This window comes from Neopsephotus bourkii, unplaced genomic scaffold, assembly GCF_033783945.1.
Source record: "Neopsephotus bourkii isolate Nb327-2 ecotype Australia unplaced genomic scaffold, CSIRO-AGI_Nbou_v1 NB_244, whole genome shotgun sequence".
Lineage (NCBI taxonomy): Eukaryota > Metazoa > Chordata > Aves > Psittaciformes > Psittacidae > Neopsephotus > Neopsephotus bourkii.
This window is the reverse complement of record NW_026900754.1, coordinates 1947114-1965610: the sequence shown is the minus strand read 5'-3', so window position 1 is coordinate 1965610 and position 18497 is coordinate 1947114. Positions and strand designations below refer to the sequence as shown.

Genomic DNA, 18497 nt, shown 5'->3' with positions numbered 1-18497 from the left:
GATTGCATCTGACAGCTTTAAAGTGCACCCCTTTCTTCTCAAGAGACTTTGATCCTCTGTATAACAGGACCTGAAGCTGCAGAAAATTATCTTCTCATCTGCAACACCATGTTCCAGGCTGGTATTGACAGTGCAAAGTGTCAGCAACCGATGCACAGAGCAGCAAGGCTAAATAACTACTAACACAAACTGGCTCCCTCTTGCACTAAGGATGCAGCCTGAACTCATGAGGATCCTGCTCTCTCCCTGGTTCATCCACCTCCACAGTTACTAAGAAGATGTCCTGGGACAAAACCAAGTCCATTGATGAAGAGCAGAGATCAAAAAAAAGGGTTCATGGGAAATCTGTCAGTTACAGTATTCCAGGGCACAAAGAAGCATCTGCACTTCCACTTCGAACACTAAAAAGCTAAATCAAAGAGAATCTCCCAAGTAAAAGGTCAGTGACTAATTCACTGAGCTGTAGCACAGTATATCATTTACTCTGCCTTATAATAATACATGGAGGCACAGGGGAAGAAAGAGACAGAAAATCTATCCTGGTAGACGTAACACCTCTGGCTACTGGGGAAGAAAACTGCATTTCTAAAAACCATTTCATGATTGAGATGGAGCAGGGCATACAGAGAAAAGCTGAAACACCTGAAAGGTGAAGATACCAAGTTAAGCAGACAGTACTATATTTCTACATTCGGTTGCCTATAGCTTTACAGCAAGGCACAACTCCCTGTGACTCCCAATGGAGCATCTCCATTGAGTCATTTGGGCTCTCCAGCCTTGGAAATGTCTTAGTGGTATGGAAAATGGGTGTAGACACAAAATTGGAAATGCAAAATATTTACTGGATCATTTTCCTACCTTCCTTAAATGTTCTTATGAGTTACAGGCTGGCTGCCTCCCCTTTCTCTCTTTCCCATAATGGAATAAGCAACCTGGTTTGCTGGAATCCACCTGGAATGTTCTGGTCAAGAAACAGCACTGCAAATCTTAGATAGCCTTACAGATTTTGGATTTGTCTTACAAAGCATACAGCCCATGCCCGCTTCCTCAGGCCAGTGCTAACGAACCCATGGTATTGCTTTGCTCCTCCACCTTTACCAGAAGTTTGCCTGTTATTATTCTTAAAAGAAGCCCTGCACATTCCTAACATGTTTCAGATAAAACACAACTATCAAAGCCAATGCAATTTGCATCTATCAGTTGTGATCAGCATCACAGGCAGTGCTGCTGTGGCATCCTGGGCTTCACCTACTTCAAAGGCTACAGCAATAACCATCAGCACATTCCACAGCCAGGGCAAGCAAACGAGGGGATATTTAACCAGTGCCAAAATACCACAATGCACCTCGTCGGCCTCAGAATTGGATGTGTCAGTTCTGAAATTGTGTGCGTTTCCAAGCCATGCAGCTCCCTGCCTGAAAAGCCATCACACAGTCCCCACTTCTACAGCAAATTGCTTCATAAATTAAAGTTAAAGGATGCAGTTACATTTCCCACTGCAATTAGGCAGTGCCTCCTGATGGACAGGAATAACAAGTTCCACACAGAGTTCCTTATTTACCATGGAAGAAGCTGGAAAGATTTCACAAGCCACTGGATATGAATAAAATCTGGGAGCTAACTGCAAACTGCTTTACCCATTCTGTTCCCAGGAAGCTCCTCACAGAATACCATGTTCAATGGTAGGAAGTCAGAGTGAGCAAGACTGATTTTACTGATTAAATGAGTACAGCTATATTGTCTAAGGGCCTTCTCAGATCAAAAGGAAAAGCAGAATGAAGGCAAGTAAATACATTTCTAGCAGGAGCCACCAGCACGTGTCATGGGGTAGAGTCCCCTCTGAAGTACTGAGATGTCACCATTTCCCACGACACCCTCTTGAGATGGCTCTGGCCTGCTGGTGCAGCAAGTAGCAAGACAAAGCAGGAATCATGCCAGCCAGAAACGTCCTTATAGCTGCAGGCTGGCCAGAATTCACTTCTTTAATAAATAATGCATAAGTAGAAAGCCATCACCAAGTTTTAACAGAATGTTTGGGAGTTCTGCATTTAAACTAAGTCGTTCTGAAGCCTCAACCCGACTGATTTCCAGTCTGACTCGGGCTTCTAACCTGTTCCTTTTGTTGTGTTTTTTCTCTTGAAAAGCTCATCACTCCTGCTTTTGGCATTTTATCAGGGATTATTTAGTAGAGAGTTTCCAAGGCTAAGTTTTCAGCACACTGAAAGAACTGATTCTACACTACCTCTATACAGCAAGTAAATACCCTGTCAGCCCCATGACAGGGGATCATACCCTGCTTTAAACTGCACCACGAGAAGGGATGGTGTCTAAACCTTGCACATGCTGACATCTAAGTTCTTAAGTGAGGTAACCCTGATGAGATCTGACTGAGATCCAATTTAATTTTTCAACCAGGCTGTAATCTTTATTTACCTGGATGCTGATGCTGATGCTACTGTCAGGTGGAATCATTCTTCACTGAGCTTTTCCCAGTCATCCAGCAGAGAAATAACTATAAGGGGAGGTCTGCTGGGACATGACAGCCATGAGGAGCAGCTCAGGTCTAGCACTGAGCGTGGGCATTTTACCAGTACACATCCTAGAACTGCATTTAGTCTCTGTACACAGTTCCCCCAAAGGATAGAGGTAACAAGCCATTCTCTTTTCCCATGTCTGCATTTCAGATGGCAAATCCCCTCAGCCAGGGAAACTGCTCTACCAGTATTTATAGACAGCACAACACTGGTATTCAGTGTATTACTTGGAATATCAAGCACTGCTGCAGCAATAAAGAGTACAAAACACCAATTCAGAGGAACACAAGAATGGTATTTTCCACACTATCTGTGTGGTTAGAGTATGAAACCCAACCATAATGATTTCTGTGGAGAAAAGAGATAGGACAAAAGAGGAGGAACTGGAAGGTTAGATTTAAAATTTAGTCACCAATCTTTTCCATTTCCCATTTCCCATCACTACAAACTTGCATTTAGTTCATGAAATAAAAGTAAACCCCACAACTTACAGAGGTAGTGGTGTTCTTTTATGTGTTGGGGTGATTCTGGTCAATACAAACCCCAAGTATTGGGAAATGCCTTGGGATATGGTGCTTGTCCCAGAACAACACCACTGCCCACTGCCTCACTCCGCACACTCCCAGGAGAGACCCTCACAGGAGGAAAGGACTCCATGGGGCCAGTTCTGTATTTGAACTCTAGTCCATGTTGTACTCCTGGCCACTGGGCTCCTTCTAACCCACCCCCACCCCGTGAAATCTTCAGTTAAAACCCAACAACAGCTAATCTAAACTAATGGAATTTCGGGACACCCTTTACATCCCTCAATGCCCTGTCTGCTGTAGTAAAAGGCAATTCATCAGAGTTAATTTAGAGCCAAGATGCGGGAACACTTCTAACTGCCCCAAAGGGGACCATGGAAGAGCGTTTATTCATAAACTGAGTCTGCTGATTTTAATAACCAGAGCATATAGGTTATTCAGTAATGCTTACAAAGGACTTCCTTGAGCTGTCCCCACACCTCAGGAGACAGAAATAGTGGTTGTGTAAACTGTTCTTAGACAGAAAATGTCAGTAACGCAATGCAGAATGTGAACAGCTTTGTGGGATGCTTCTAATGGTTCTCTTGAAGGACAGGGCAGGAGTTCTGCAGCGGCTGGTTTGTGTACTGCCCTCAAACCCCAGCACAGAAATGCCTCCTCGAGAACATCAGCAGAAGCTATCTGGGCATGTATGCAAAGGAGCCACGGTTGCTCAGCATCCAGACTTCGCTTAAACCATGACAACTAGTATGATCATATTTTTTCTATTATAGTTTCCGAATCAACCTATTCATACAATAAGTTACGTGAATACGCTGATGAAATCAAGAATTCCAACTAAAAATTCCTTAGCAGCTCAGTTCTGTCACCAGCCCAGATTCTGTGTGACTAGGACAATGTCCTCAACTGGTGCCCATGGATCCAGCTTCCAGGCTGCACTTGCAACGGGCAGTAACGACCTGGGTGGAAGAAGGCTCTGCTTCCACCTGTGAGGTGCAGAAGGAGGTGGCTTGCAGAAATGCCTGTCAGCCAATATTGCATTCAGGGTAAATAAAATGAACAAAAGGTCAAGTCACTCCAGCATGACAGCATCATCAGACACATGCAAAAGCAGGGAAAGTAATGATGGAGACATACAATTTGCCTGTACATAAAGGACTGATTCCTATTTCTGCATCACATTCTAATCAGGATAAACTTCACCCCTGCCGGTTTTTAAGGAAGCACTAATCTCTTTGGCATTATTTCTGCAGATTCCCAACCCCCCCTCCCCCCGAGTTTTTTCTACTTCAAGAGACAGATCGAGCCAAGTGTGCTAAAAAGTGTTGAACTGCAGCCTGAACAAAGATGAACTCCAAGCAAGAAAGAAAATGAAGAAGCGCTTGCCAAAATCATTTGCACACGTTGCAGAGATGAACTCAATGATCCTTAGCAAGGGCATAAGCACAACTCAGCATGGACAGGTTGGTTTTTCTTTTTTCCTTTTCTAAGGACTTCCATTTAAAATGAAAAGTGAGACTGTTAATTCAGTCCCGTTAAGGCAGTAACAAGACTTCTTCCAGCTTCAGTGGAAGCATAATACAAATGCTGAGCTCTACCAGGAGCTTCAGGTGGTTGCTCTGGGGTGAGTTCTGTCTGGACAGCAGCAGAAAAGGCCTCTACAAGCCAGAGAAAGCCACCTCAGTTCTGAAGCATTTATTCATCTTGACTTTACATCACCCCACTTCAGTGGAAAGTATGACAGCTCTTCTCCCATATGCCACTATCCAGACAGACACTGAGGAAGTTGTTCCCCCGTGTCAACTGTGGATCCAGGAGCAGGGATCTCCCCTCAAGAATAGTTTTACATGAGAGCCACTTCCCAAGCACTTCCAAAAGAGTCATTTCCCAAACACAGCCCAGAAAAATCTTCCAAGGGGAAGAAGCAAGACTAACCAAGGATGTGATCCTGCATTCTTCAAGGTAACCCAGACTCCGAGATACCTGTGTGCAAGAGAAGAGCGGAAACACCAAACACACACACACCAAGAGGGCTCTGCTGGGTCAGACAGAAGGTGCATGTAGTCTGCTACCGTGTACCTGACGATAGCTGGCCGCAGATGCCCAAGGAAGACCAAATGAATGGTTGCCCTCTCATAAATGTTTCCTCCCACACCCACAAAAAAGGCTCTGATGGGCCCAGCTCCCAGGGCTCAAGTCCCAGACAGCATATTGCCCTACCTGGGGTGGCTACAATCACAGCCAGTTGAATAGCCTTGCTTTGGTTTTCCCCTATCCTACCTGGCTGCCCATAGGCCTGAGAGAAGCTGGGCCTTTTTATTGTGCTGCCCCACACAAGCAAGGTTTCATAGTCTGACACAAAAAGGTCTTTTCCCCAGTGACCCAGCACAGGAGGAGCATGGAAAAGTGCCAGGAAGGAAAGTTTTTATGTGATAAATAATCAGTTGCACGCTCAATGTGTGATTCTTGTTAAAATCCAACGCTGGAACAGCTCCCGAATTGCACTGTTACCACCTCCACCAATCTCTTTTGCATCTCATTGGCATTTGAGAACGTTAATTGACTCATTATTTCAATTCATATTCAGGGAAGGAAGTTGATTAAGGGAGGCAGATGCAGAATCTCCAGACACATTTGTCACTGCGTTGTTGTCTCGGCAGTTTACCCGAGTTATTAGAATACTTAGGAGATAATAGCCAGGAGAACAGGGAAGGGGGGTCCCTCGCAGAGTTTGTCTGTTAACCCCCAACAATATAGCGTGGCCCTTCATCAGACCTGCCCCTGCCAAAGCTCCCGCAGACAGCACTCATGGCTCAGCACAAACTCCTCCAGCACACCCAGAGACACCCAGGAAACTACTCAGTGCTGCCTTTCTTTGGGTTTAGTTTCCTGGTGGAGATCTACCTTTTGCAGACCCTCTCTACCAGTATTTCAGAAACTAGTATCTCATCTGCATCCTTGTTTTAAAGCTACTTTCAAGAAAACAGCTCTGTGTCGATACGAAACAGGCCACAAACTTGCCTCCTACATTTCTGCAGATGTTGATAGCATGGAACATACAGTGAGGACCTTGTCAAGTACCTACATACTGTGCAGGCTAGGTTATTTCAGGCTGTTGCCCAAAGGAAAACAAACAGAAGAATTAAAGGGTCTGGTGGTGATCAGGTCAGAATTTAGATAGGGCCACCACCCCAAACTATCTCCAGATAAACCCAACAGCAGCGTCTGCTTCAAGACAACTTCTGTTGATACACAGCAGTTTTGTACAAACTAGGACAGGAGGATGAGCAATTCCCCCTCTGCTGTGGTGCGGTGCTACTGCTTTTGCCAAGAGCTCCACTTGCCACTTCAGTCTCTTTACCTTCAGATGCACAAACACCAACTTGAAGTTGGAATATATCCCTTACAGATGTCTATTAGGAGTGACACAGCAGACAATAACAGCTCCTTCTGAGCTGTTATGATCTGTCATGTAAATACATAATTAAGGACTTGTTAAAATGCAGATTATATAAATACATATTAAGGGTCTTCTAAAAATGCTGATTACTGACCCACTGGAACCAAATGACTCCTCTGGAGCAGTTCAGAAACACAGATTTACATTTCAAAGCACAGATTACCAACCCAAAAGTTGAGTAGTTTTTCCTTCAGTGACTTTTAGAACTACCCATAAAGGTATCTGTGTGGAGAAGAGATAGCAACAAAAACTATTCTGGACTACTGCCATCTATGTAAAGGAGAGGCTCCTCAGCAGAGATGGTCCTTGTTAGAATCACAAAACAGTTGCTCTGCACTTTTATACAGCAGGAATTCACATTAGGGAACTTTGGACACACTAACCAAGCTTTTTCCCCACCATAACTGGAAGTAGCATTTCAGCAGTAGGGACTCAGGCCAACCTTTTGTGCTTCAAAAAGGAGTTGGCCTAGAAAGTCATAGGGTGCTAACAAAGAAAAAGATCAAGTAAGGTTAAGAATTGTCTCTAAACCAAACCAGCCTCCTTTGCAACAAGCATCATCTCTCCATCTCTGGGGTATTTTCACTGTTTTCACATCACCAGACAACTTGGTGGAAATAAAATTCAAATGCTGGCCTCAAAGCTTTTTAAACCATCCTGTGTTCCTCCACTGGATGTCTGGGGCCATGCAGGAGACCCCACTGCTAACAGAGGAGAGAGCAGAAGCATCTAGTTATTTGGATGCACTGACCAGCCCTGGAACACATGTACCAACCCATAGCAGATAGTGCAATTCCTTCTCCAGGGAACTCTACTCAAAACTGCCTCATACCTCTGCTTGTCTTAGCCCAAGGGATAACTCGCAACTCCCTCCACAAGCAAAACAGCGGACAAACAAACCTAACAACATACTAGCCCTCCTCAAGTCTTGACTTGTTCACAGCCCACAAATGTGGAAGAACATGGTAGTTACTGGTAGAACTATGAAACAAGCCACCAAACAACCTGTTTGGTGGCTGTTCTTTGGTTTGGTTTTCTCCTAAGCTCCAATGAGGCATGCAGGCCTGTCAAATTAACAGAGCCACCTCACATTACACCAGCTGAAGTTCTGGCTTATTGCATACATCAGTGGAAGCATCCTTGGGTATGCATTACCCAATACTCCAGGTGGATTGCACAGCTCCACGAAGGCATCTGCTTGCTTCAGAAACCACTCTTTCATGACTTACACAGGCTAATGCTATCAAAAGGTAGCATAAAAAAGGAAATCAATGACAAGCTAATAATTATTCTAAAATCCAGGCTGCACATGGAACCATTTCAGAACCTGATAGATGCACATAATTTCCATGGAAACTTAACCATTCAACATGTAACATACACTTGTTCCATCAGAACAAGGCACAATCTGCTAATGTGGGCTTTGCCCACTGGAAGGGAGTTCAGCACTTAAGAAATTACTTTTCCTTCCCTCTATGGCCCAGATAATGCATTAAGCCATAAAATTGGTTAAACCTTATACATAGAAGCAGCGCTATTTCTCTTCCTAAAACCAACCAAATCCCTAAACATTCACCAAGAGTATGAAGGATACAAGCTGGATTCGTACCACTACCACTGTCAAAAAATAGAGTGTGCTAACAAATTCCCTTCAGAGAAATACACATGCAAACTGTATTTAATAGAATGCTCAGGTACCTGAGGAGAGCTGGGGAGAGGACCAGGGCAGATTTTAAAGATAAGAGCCAATGTTTGAGCTGAAGAGCTATGCATCAGCTCAGATCTGCAGTGCTGTCCTGACAGAGAGCTGCTTGTCTGATATCCAATACATAGCACTGCTTAAAAAGTGATTCTATGTGCCTTGGGAAAGGGGACTGAAAATCTAAGGAACAAGAAATCTACCAAATTCTGCTCAATATTCTGGAGATGCTCAGCTTGTGGTTATGTTCCACTGTTTCTAGCTTGAGATCCATGTCATAGTCATCTTACTCCACTACTGATAACATACTGGACAGCTGACTTCCATATTCACACCCACTTCTCCTACCTCCTCTCTTCCCCACAAATTGTCTGATCTTAGAGATTATAAAGGGCTCACAACATTCACCATAGAAGCCCACAGTACCCACACATTCCTGTTCAGCTCTACTCAGGAGTTTACAGACCTTGTTTCAGTCCGTAAGCTGTTAACATCATCAGGTTTTGAATCCAGAGAGCTAATGGGATCATATTATTACATCACACTTTAAAATGTTTTAGATTATTCTGGAATCAAAACACCTGTTCTGTGTGCGAAATGAAGCTGGGGAAACATCTCCAGGATGTTCCACCTCTTATGAGATACTTGAATGCATTTTGCAGCTATGCAGATACGGTTTAAATCAATTCCTCTTTAAGGTCCATCCCAATCCAAACCAGTGATTTTATGATACCTATATGTAAGAGGCAGCAGAGGGGAGAAAAAAAGTCAAGATGATGCTTAGAAGGTTCAGATACATTTCAGCTGGTAGCTAAACAATTTTTTCTCCCAAAAGTCACTAACTGTATCTTGAACAAACCCAGAAATGAGCTCCTTTTATGACTTGGTGCTGACCACTTGAAGCATCCGATCTCAGCTTTTGGGAATCCAGAGTCTGCAGGAATCTTTCCAACCTCCTCAGATTTGCCCTGTGCTCTTAGGGTATTCATCTGGCTGGGCAGAAACACTCTGAAGGAATAGCTTAGTGTCCACAGCGACACTTGTCATAACTTAAACGTTCAGCATGGTTTGACAATATATCACTTTCCAAAATGACAGCTGAACTTCTGATAAAGTGAATTCACTTCATTGTGTCTTTTGTTTCAATTTTCCCTGTTGAAATGAGTTTTTGTTTGAATGTTTTTTATGAAAACACAGTACAAAGAGCACAAAGCATTTTGATTGACTGGGGTTATATTTTTCCCCCAGAACAGAGCACGATAGAGGTTGCAGTCATTGTTTTGCTACTCTCTGTTTCAGGAATGAAAGGTCACCGTTTTCTCTAGGATGTTTAGAATACAACCTAGACTTGATTGCAGGTTTTAATTACAGTATGAGTGGCTCTGGAAACCTCGTCCAGCTAATGATAATGGATTTTAGAAGTGCAGGCACCTTTCAACACTGAAGCCTGACTCTTCAGCCTATCCTGCCCAGCATAAACATTGTTGTCATATGCACAAAGCCAAATCTGGACTCCAAGACACAAGGGTTAGACATTAGGAAGAAGTTCTTTACTGTGAGGGTGGTGAGGCCCTGGCACAGGTTGCTCAAAGAAGTGGTGAATGCTTCATCCCTGGCAGTGTTCAAGGCCAGATTGGCCAGAGCCTTAGGTGACATGGTCTAGTGTGAGACATCCCTGCCCGTGACAGGGGTGTTAGAACTGGATGATCTTAAGGTCCTTTCCAACCCAAACCAGTCTGTGAGTCTGTGATGTGTTGGTGCACCCACTGGAATTTGTACTGCCTTTGCTTCACACAACTGCCTTCATTGGCAGAATTGGCTGGTTCAGGGGTGTCTGCACTGCAGCTGTGCTGTCCTGACACCCCACTCCAAGCACTAAGCTCAGCCCTTGAGCATACTTTGGTGCCACATGCACTGGGGCTGAGCCCCAGCGGCTCCAACACAGCCAGAACAAGAGTGTCCCTGCTCTGAGCTGAGCTGCTGACTGGGGGACAAGCACTGTTAGGGAAGAGGCAGGCACAGCACATGTTAAACACAACTAGCTGCCACACCAAGTGCCTGAGGGAGAATAAACACCATTCTAAAAAGAAAAGTTGGCTTCCTGACAGGCACGTTCTAGCAAACACGATTATCTTTAAGGTCTGCTGCTTTACTGTAGTAACTAATAACAACAGACCACCCTGCATGCGACACTGTCTGAAAACTGAATATTCCCTGCAAAAACTCTTATTTACTTGCTCTCTCTTAATTACCAGTCTAATGCATAATTTGCCAAGTGCTACCATGTGTCTGGTGTTGCATGAATAAGAGGAAGGACAGCTCCTTGCAGTCCAACAATGGTGTTTTCCCTTGTCATCTGCATCACTTAGGTGGTATAAGGGGACAAAAGACTGGCCTCCCACTTCCTGCTTTTCCACCCCTGTTTCCAGTGAGAGCAAGTGCTGCCTGCTCTCTATTCTGCCCAGGGCTAATGGTGAGGAGCTGGGCAATTGCTTTTGGGCTCTGGCCCCATGTGAACTGGTCCATGAGAGCAGCAACAGTGAGAGCCCTGGAGTCACTAGCTGCTACTGCCCAAGGTCCAGAGCAAAGTGTGGACTCACAATTCAAAATAGGATTGAACTAAGAAAAATTCTTATAATTTCTTCCCTTTTTTGTAGATTTTTATATTAAAAAATACCTTAAAAAAAAACCTGAAAAAAAAAACCCAACCCAAACCACCAAAACTGTACCAAACTCCAACATTTTCCAGCTACTTTTGTCAAAATTACTAAGAACCCAAGGAAGAGCAAGTGCAGCATTAAATAAACCAGAAAGCCAACCATATATATCCTGGGCTGCATCAAAAGGAGCGTGACCAGCAGATCGAAGGAGGTGATCGTGCCCCTCTACTCTGGTCTCATGATACCCCGCTTGGAGCACTGTGTGCAGTTCTGGTGTCCTCAACATAAAAAGGACATGGAGCTGTTGGAGCAAACCCAGAGGAGTCCACGAGGATGATCAGGGCCTGGAGCACGTCCTATACAAAGACAGGCTGACAAAGTTGGGGCTGTTCAGCCTGGAGAAGAGAAGGCTGCATGGAGACCTCATAGCAGCCTTCCAGTACCTGAAGGGGGCCTATAGGGATGCTGGGGAGGGACTATTCACTAGGGACTGTAGTGGTAGGAGAAGGGGTAACAAGGTTAAACTTAAACAGGGGAAGTTTAGATTGGGTCTAAGGAAGAAGCTCTTTACTGTGAGGGTGGTGGGGCACTGGCACAAGCTGCCCAAAGAAGGGGTGAATGCTCCATCCCTGGCAGTGCTCAAGGACAGGTTGTACAGAGCCTTGGGCAACATGTTCTAGTGTGAAGCGTCCCTGTTGGAACTAAATGATCTTAAGGTCCTTTCCAACCCAAACCATTCTGTGATTCCATGATTAAACAAAGCAAGTCCAGGTGTTCCAAGTATCCTAGTCTCTAGTAGACCACAGCTCTTCCCAATTCATGGGGACAAAATGCCTTGCTGTTACCTGTTGCTGCTGCTTCTGACAGTCCAGGCTAATTTTCACTGTTTTGAATTGTTAGTATCTATTCTCATGTAGATGACTTGCTCTGCAAAAACACCACAGGTTGTGCTTGCATGAAGGGAAGCAGACAATGGCACCACCTGTAAACTGGTGCTGGGTTAAGTCTGGATATTCATGGGCATACTTCTTGCTTGTAGTTCACCAAGACTGTGCCGTGGGACCCCACATAGTAGACAAGACCCTAAAACCTCCTCAAGCCAGTGGACGGACACTGTCTTTGGCTATTTGCACAGCACTGTCTGAACTGCAGCAGGTCTGCTGTCTGAGAAACAGGCTGGCAGCATCATTTGGACCCACTGCTTTGCTCCTGCTGTGCAAAGACATTTCTTTCAAGTGCTCCTTCTAATGCTAAAGTCAGACATTTGCCTTAATTACTGCTTTTGATTGCCATTGACCAGAGCCTAAGATTCCTTCTTTCTTTTTCATTCAGCTGGTGATACTAGTGTAGGTTTTCCTTCTGTTTTCAATTCTTTGTCTGTGACAGATTTCACAGCAGGAAACAGTTCTGTGGCATATGGCCACTAAATTATAGAAACTTCAGAAACTTCTGTCCATGAATTAATTTTAAAATTGAAGAAACAGAAAATTGTTTTTAAAAAACTAAACTAGATCACAAAAAAAACCTCTTTACATATCCTTAAACATCTTACCTCTGTCCTAGTTTGCACGAATAACCCTGCCATGGCTGTTGGGTCCTTCCTTTTCAGATCTGAACGATAGGGTTGGCTTCATGGGAGGGATGTCAAGAGCACCTACCAGCACTCATGCACAACACTATTAAGGTGTACAGAAACTGTTTCTTACCTTGTTCAACGACTGCTCTATTCTACAGCTAGTCCTAGAGCACACACAGGGAAAAAGCCCACAGCTGACTTGAGCCTGAGCAGTTACAAGCCGTTACACAAAGGCTGAACTGGCTACAGTGACAGCACACACAAAGCACAGGTCTGTTTTCAACAGGCAAAGGGTGAAATCAAGCTTCTATAGGGGATTATCTGCCGTAGGTGTTACAAAACGTTCTGTAGAAGAGTGTGAGGAGCACCTAGATGGCATAACATCCTGTAGATGCGTCAAGATTAGGAAGGGACTGAAAAGAAGCATCAGAAGAGGAAATTCAAAGAATTTACAACCCAAGCCAAACAGAATCTTGTGGAAAACCAAACAAAGCAAAAAACATTCATGTATTTAGTGCATCCTGAAGTCTCTGTTCGCCCTGTGCCAGGAGAGATTCTCCTCAAGTAAGACAGAACATGTTCCTTCTGGAGCACATTAACAGCTCTGGGGAACCGTGTGGTACAACTAAATTGTGCCTTATGGCTCTAACCAAAATATGGTGCAAAGATGAGCTGGTTTGGGTTTGTTTTCCTTAACACTTTACAAGAGAGGAATTAGGCATACTTAATGATGGAAAATGAAGGAGTTGATGCACGATTTCTTGTTTGAATGCACAATTATTGGTGCAAAGGCTCCACCATGCAGGATACTGGTGAAAGCAGGAAGACATCCCATCTGTAAACCAGAGGATTCCAACGGTCTAACTGGATCTGGCACAATCAAGGTTTCCTAGTGAGAAAGTGTAGATTCCTAACGTGGCTGACAGAAAGCCACACTCAGACCTTTTCAGAGGCTTTTAGGAGTTATTAGCACAGATTAACTATGGCGTGGGCAAAAAGGTTTGTAGTCTTGTTTGTAGTTAGCCTGTGGCTCTGAATTAGCAATTTAGCTCTTAAATGATCAACTGAGTCACAGGTGTTAATGAGTCAAGCTTAGCCAGAAGGGCTGAGGAAGGAGGGAGAAAGATCTCAAGCCGCTGCTTTGGTTTAAGGGACTATGAAAACCTCAGTAATTTCTAAAGTCAAACTGTATTTTAATCAATGCTTCCCAAATAAGATGAAAAAGCCATGCTGTGACCTTCCCAGCTGTAAAAAATGGAAGTCTGGTTTCACATTTGCATGATTTTGAAGGTCAAATGCCTGCTATTCAAGTCTTACTGATCCATATGGACTAGAAATGCCACAATATGCAATCATCATGAAGGCAGATTGTCTCCTGTAAATCTGTCCTTTTTGTAACACATTCAAAATGTACCGTATTGGATGGATTATAAATCCATTCAGGAAACACAAGCAATATTGTTCCGAGCGGCTCTGGTCTTGTGAGTGCCCACAGGTCCTGGTGAAGATGCACGTACGTGTATGTGTCTGTGTGCGCATCCGTGAAAGAGACGCAGAGACAGATGGTCGAGTCCTGCCCTCTCCCAAGTCAGCGGGAGTTCTGCCATCCACTTCAGAAGATGGGAGCTTGCATTTGGGCTGAAATGGACTTTTATCAGCACAATGCTTGTTCTAGCTGCATTTAGAAAGGAAAACCACTTACTCTAAGTGGAAAATGGGCAGGGCTGGGAGGAAACCTTCCCTGGAGGGAACAGGCTGCTACTTGGCCAGTACCTCCTCCTTGTGGGAGCAGTCTGGGTGATGCAAGCAGCAGACATAGAATCATAGAATGGTTTGGGTTGGAAAGGACCTTAACATCATCCAGTTCCAGCCCCCTGCTATGGGCAGGGATACCTCACCCTAGACCATTTCACCCAAGGCTCTATTCAACCTGGCCTTGAACACTGCCAGGGATGGAGCCTTCACCGCTTTGGGCAACCTGTTCCAGTGCCTCACCACCCTGACAGTAAAGCACTTCTTCCTTGTATCTAGCCTGAACTTCCCCTGTCTAAGTTTGAACCCATTACCCCTTATCACTACAGTCCCTAATGAAGAGCCCTCCCCAGCATCCTTGTAGGCCCCCTTCAGATACTGGAAGGCTGCTATGAGGTCTCCAGACAGCTTCTCTTCTCCAGGCTGGACAGCCCCAATTTTCTCAGCCTGTCTTAATTCATATATAGTGCTTTGTGTCCTGCAATCCTTGCCCAGCACAAAAATTAGGAACTCTCTTTTACATCATGCCATTATTTTTCTCCAGCTGGGGACTTTCCATTGACACAGGTTTTTAACTGTTCATGTGTTTCTTTGGCTGGAAGGTTCCTGCTCCCTATGACAGCCGAAAAGCACGCAGCATTTTCATTTCTCAATTCTAAGAAATCCCTTTACACATTGCCATTTTTTTCTTCCAGCACATGTAATTGAAAAGAGACATATGGAGACCAGCATGCAAATCCTGCAAACATTTCAGCAGAGCTTCAAAACTAATGCTAATCAATTTTTTGGACCTTCTTTTCCTCCCCCCCCCCCCCCCCCCCCCCCCCGGTTAACTCAAGAGCAAGTTCTCAAGAGCCCAAGGTGCTATGCTTTTAAGATAGCATAATAATCCTCAGTGAGGGACCCCTCCCCACCAAGCCTTCTTCCGCTTGTCTCTTATTTTTCACCACATGCACCCACAGCACTGACACGAAAGCCTCAAGCTGCTGGTTTGGAGAGCTCAGATCAGCACATTTGGGAAGCTGCAGGCTGACGGCACTGCAGCAGCAGCTGCATCAGACACCAGCTCACCTCGTTTTTCCTATAAAACCCCCATAATACAAGCTCTCAAAAATGTACTTCTGCATGCTGGTGCTGAATGTTACCTGAGAACAAGGAAGGCACAAGATGAACAGACCTTTACAACAGAATGTGCATCTGCCAAGACAAAAATACCCAGCGAGCTTCTGGTGCTGGCACCGTGACAGCATCAGCAAGCTGTCTTTGCAATGGGTTTGCAAATGATCCATTACAAGATTTGAGTATGAATTCTGTAAAGGCTGTAAGGCCCTGAGGGCAACACACTCTCTATACCCCTACCTAAGCATTCACCAGATCAACGGGACTATGGGCGACAAAGAAACCCTTCCAAGACTGATTGTACAAAGACTTTGCAACAGCCCCATGAGCTGTTTTTACTCCTCTCCCTCCCTCTCTTCCCCCCCTCCCTCTCTCTTTTTGTTCAGTTGCCTGGCATTTGCTAACCCACAAGCTGCTGTTTCCCTTCCCAAAGAAGCTCTGATGGTTGGAGGGCCAGGAAAAATTAGCCCAACTGATGAATGCAATCTCGACAGAAAATATGTTTTTTATCAGGGACCACATGTTGCCAACCGCAATTAAAGTAAAACTGGGAGATTTCATCAGATATAAGCCTGCATAAAAACCCATGGGCTCACTTGTCAGGTATCTGTCATACAATCATAGAACCATACACTGGTTTGGGTTGGAAGGGACCTTAAGAGCACCTCGTTCCAGCCCTCTGCCATGGGCAGAGATGCCTCACACTAGACCATGTTGCCCAACGCTCTGTCCAACCTGGCCTTGAACACTGCCAGGGATGGAGCATTTACCATTTCTTTGTGCAGCCTGTGCCAGTGCCTCATCACCTTCACAGTAAAGAACTTCTTCCTTAGGTCTAGCCTGAACTTCCCCTGTTTCAGTTTAAACCCATTCCCCCTTGTCCTATCACTATCAACATTCTATTCATGAACTGGCTGAGGCCAGCAACCTCAGCCATTAGAGGAGATGAATAAATGATGGCAATTGGCATTTCAGCACTGAAGAATTATAGGAATTTCCATAAGGGCTGTGAATCCTTTTCCCAGCTATCCATATTAGGCAAATAATTTTACCAGGATTATTTTCCAATAATTGAAAATATCTCGTAAACATTATTAAACTTTGTCTATTGCCCTTGGTTTCAAATGACTACAGCCAAATAATAGACTTAAAAACTCACAGAATGTTACTTTGTACTCTCTCTTATTAGCTGTTGTCCCAAAATAAACAGAATAACAGGAGCTCTAATAGCTACATTGTTCAACTAACTGCATGCAGCACATGAAGCAGGCAGGTACTTGGCCATATCATGCAGGTACTGCAAACCATGCAAGATCTAGCCTGAGGTCTGCTAAGGAAGGATGATTCAGTGTCAGATCAAACTACTGAGGCAAAGAAATAAATGATCACCCTTATCAGTATTCCTGGAGTTTATTCCCTACTCTGTGCCCTTCAGCTTTGCCAAACTGCACACGATGGACAAAGATTGCACAAGTTCCTTCATTTCCTTGTTGACTGCCTTCAGAAATGCCAATACACATGCTGTGAGGAAAAAGGAGCAGGATCACTGAGGACAGCACTGAGCGTGGATCCAGAAATGAGAAGGCAGCATGGACAGAAAAGCAGATTTTGAACTTTGAAAGGCATGACAGAAGGTATATGTAATTTCAGTGTTGAAGAAAGCAACCTCACAGACTTGAATAGATGAACTTAAACTAGAAACACAGCAAGCAAACCCAGACATATTCTTTTAGAAGGAAAAAAAGCTTGTAATGTATAGCAGTACCGGCTGAGTGAGCTCTTGTGTACCACAAGCCTTGTGCACCCTGAGCCTTGTGCACTACACTATACATAGTATATAGTATTATATGTACATATAGTATGTAGTATTAAACAATGCTTACTGTTTACAAAAAATTACTGCCCACAGAGTAAGTAGAGACAAAGGTTTATTCCTTCCTTCCCATCCCTTCCAAACACGGTTACTGTCTCCAAAACGATTTCCTTCAGGGAAGAGGATTTCATCCAAATTTGCTGAATACTTGCAATAAACATAACTTTTTTTCTTCTTTAAACAGCAAGTTTAATGCAAAACCCACAAACAACAGAACCCCCAAACAAGCAAACAGAAATAAATCAACCAAAAAACCACAACTCGTTAAATCAGAACAACCCAAACCGAACCCAACCCCCCACTGAACTCCCTAGTACCGTCAGGAAGATTTTCCAACTATTAGCATGTCAGGAACAAGGAAGGAGATAAGATGAATTTAGGTACCATTCCTTAAGTAAGTCCAAACAGAAAAAGAAGCTCCTCACCCAGAGGACTGGGCCATGAATGGCCACTCACCCAAATACAAACCAGCTCTTTTGTGAGGCTTTCTCACAAGCAGTGGGAAAACCCTGGAGCACAGAAGGGTGACTAGAGCCACCCAGAATTAGCCCATTTCCTCTTGTTCTCATTTGTCACTTAGAAGAATATTTATGAAAACAGAAATACAATTAAAAAGCTGTTCTCCATAAGCCAGCCAGCCTTGGCCATTCCAACAGCCAGGCTGATGCTCCCACCAGCCCTGCAGAGCTGCTACCAAAGCTGCCATACTCCTATCAACACAGAGCTTCCCATGCTCTTTCACCTTCCCAATTTTTACATACGACAAAAAAATACCTATGTTTCTGTCTGTGAGTCGTGATGATCCATGACCACTCCTGTCAGAAATCATGACTTCACCCACACCAGCAGGACACATTTCCCAAGGCGGGCGGATGGCAACCTAGGCTATGAACAAGTAATGCTCTCACTGTCCCCTTGTAACAGTCACTGCAAGTGACATGTGTATTTGGCCCATAAACAGAGGAATTCACCTGACACAGGGTGGCCCAATTAATGCTAAAGACCTTGTCTCTCTGATCCTGAGATGACACTGAATTCCAATACAGCTCCCATTTCAGGATATTAGGGAGGAATCAATCACTTCTCCAAAGGGAGCAGCTTAGGGAGCCTCACTGTATCCTCACAAGCAGCACATCAGGCTCTGCCCAAGAGACTCAAAGTGACAAAGAGCTAGGCTCTGTTGGCCATCAACTGCTCCTGCCGCCTGCACTGCAGGGACACAGCCTGGGCACAGGGAGAAGGGGCCACAAAAAGACATTGTGTTTCAGAGGTTCACTTTTACATCCACTTAGGAAAAACA

General features: G+C 44.4%; 1 long non-coding RNA gene across 1 annotated transcript in view; it reads right to left on the bottom strand.

Moving 5' to 3' along the window:
- LOC133208172 (uncharacterized) overlaps window positions 1-18497 on the bottom strand; it is a 175755-nt gene that overhangs the window by 14352 nt on the left and 142906 nt on the right. The window lies entirely within an intron of this gene.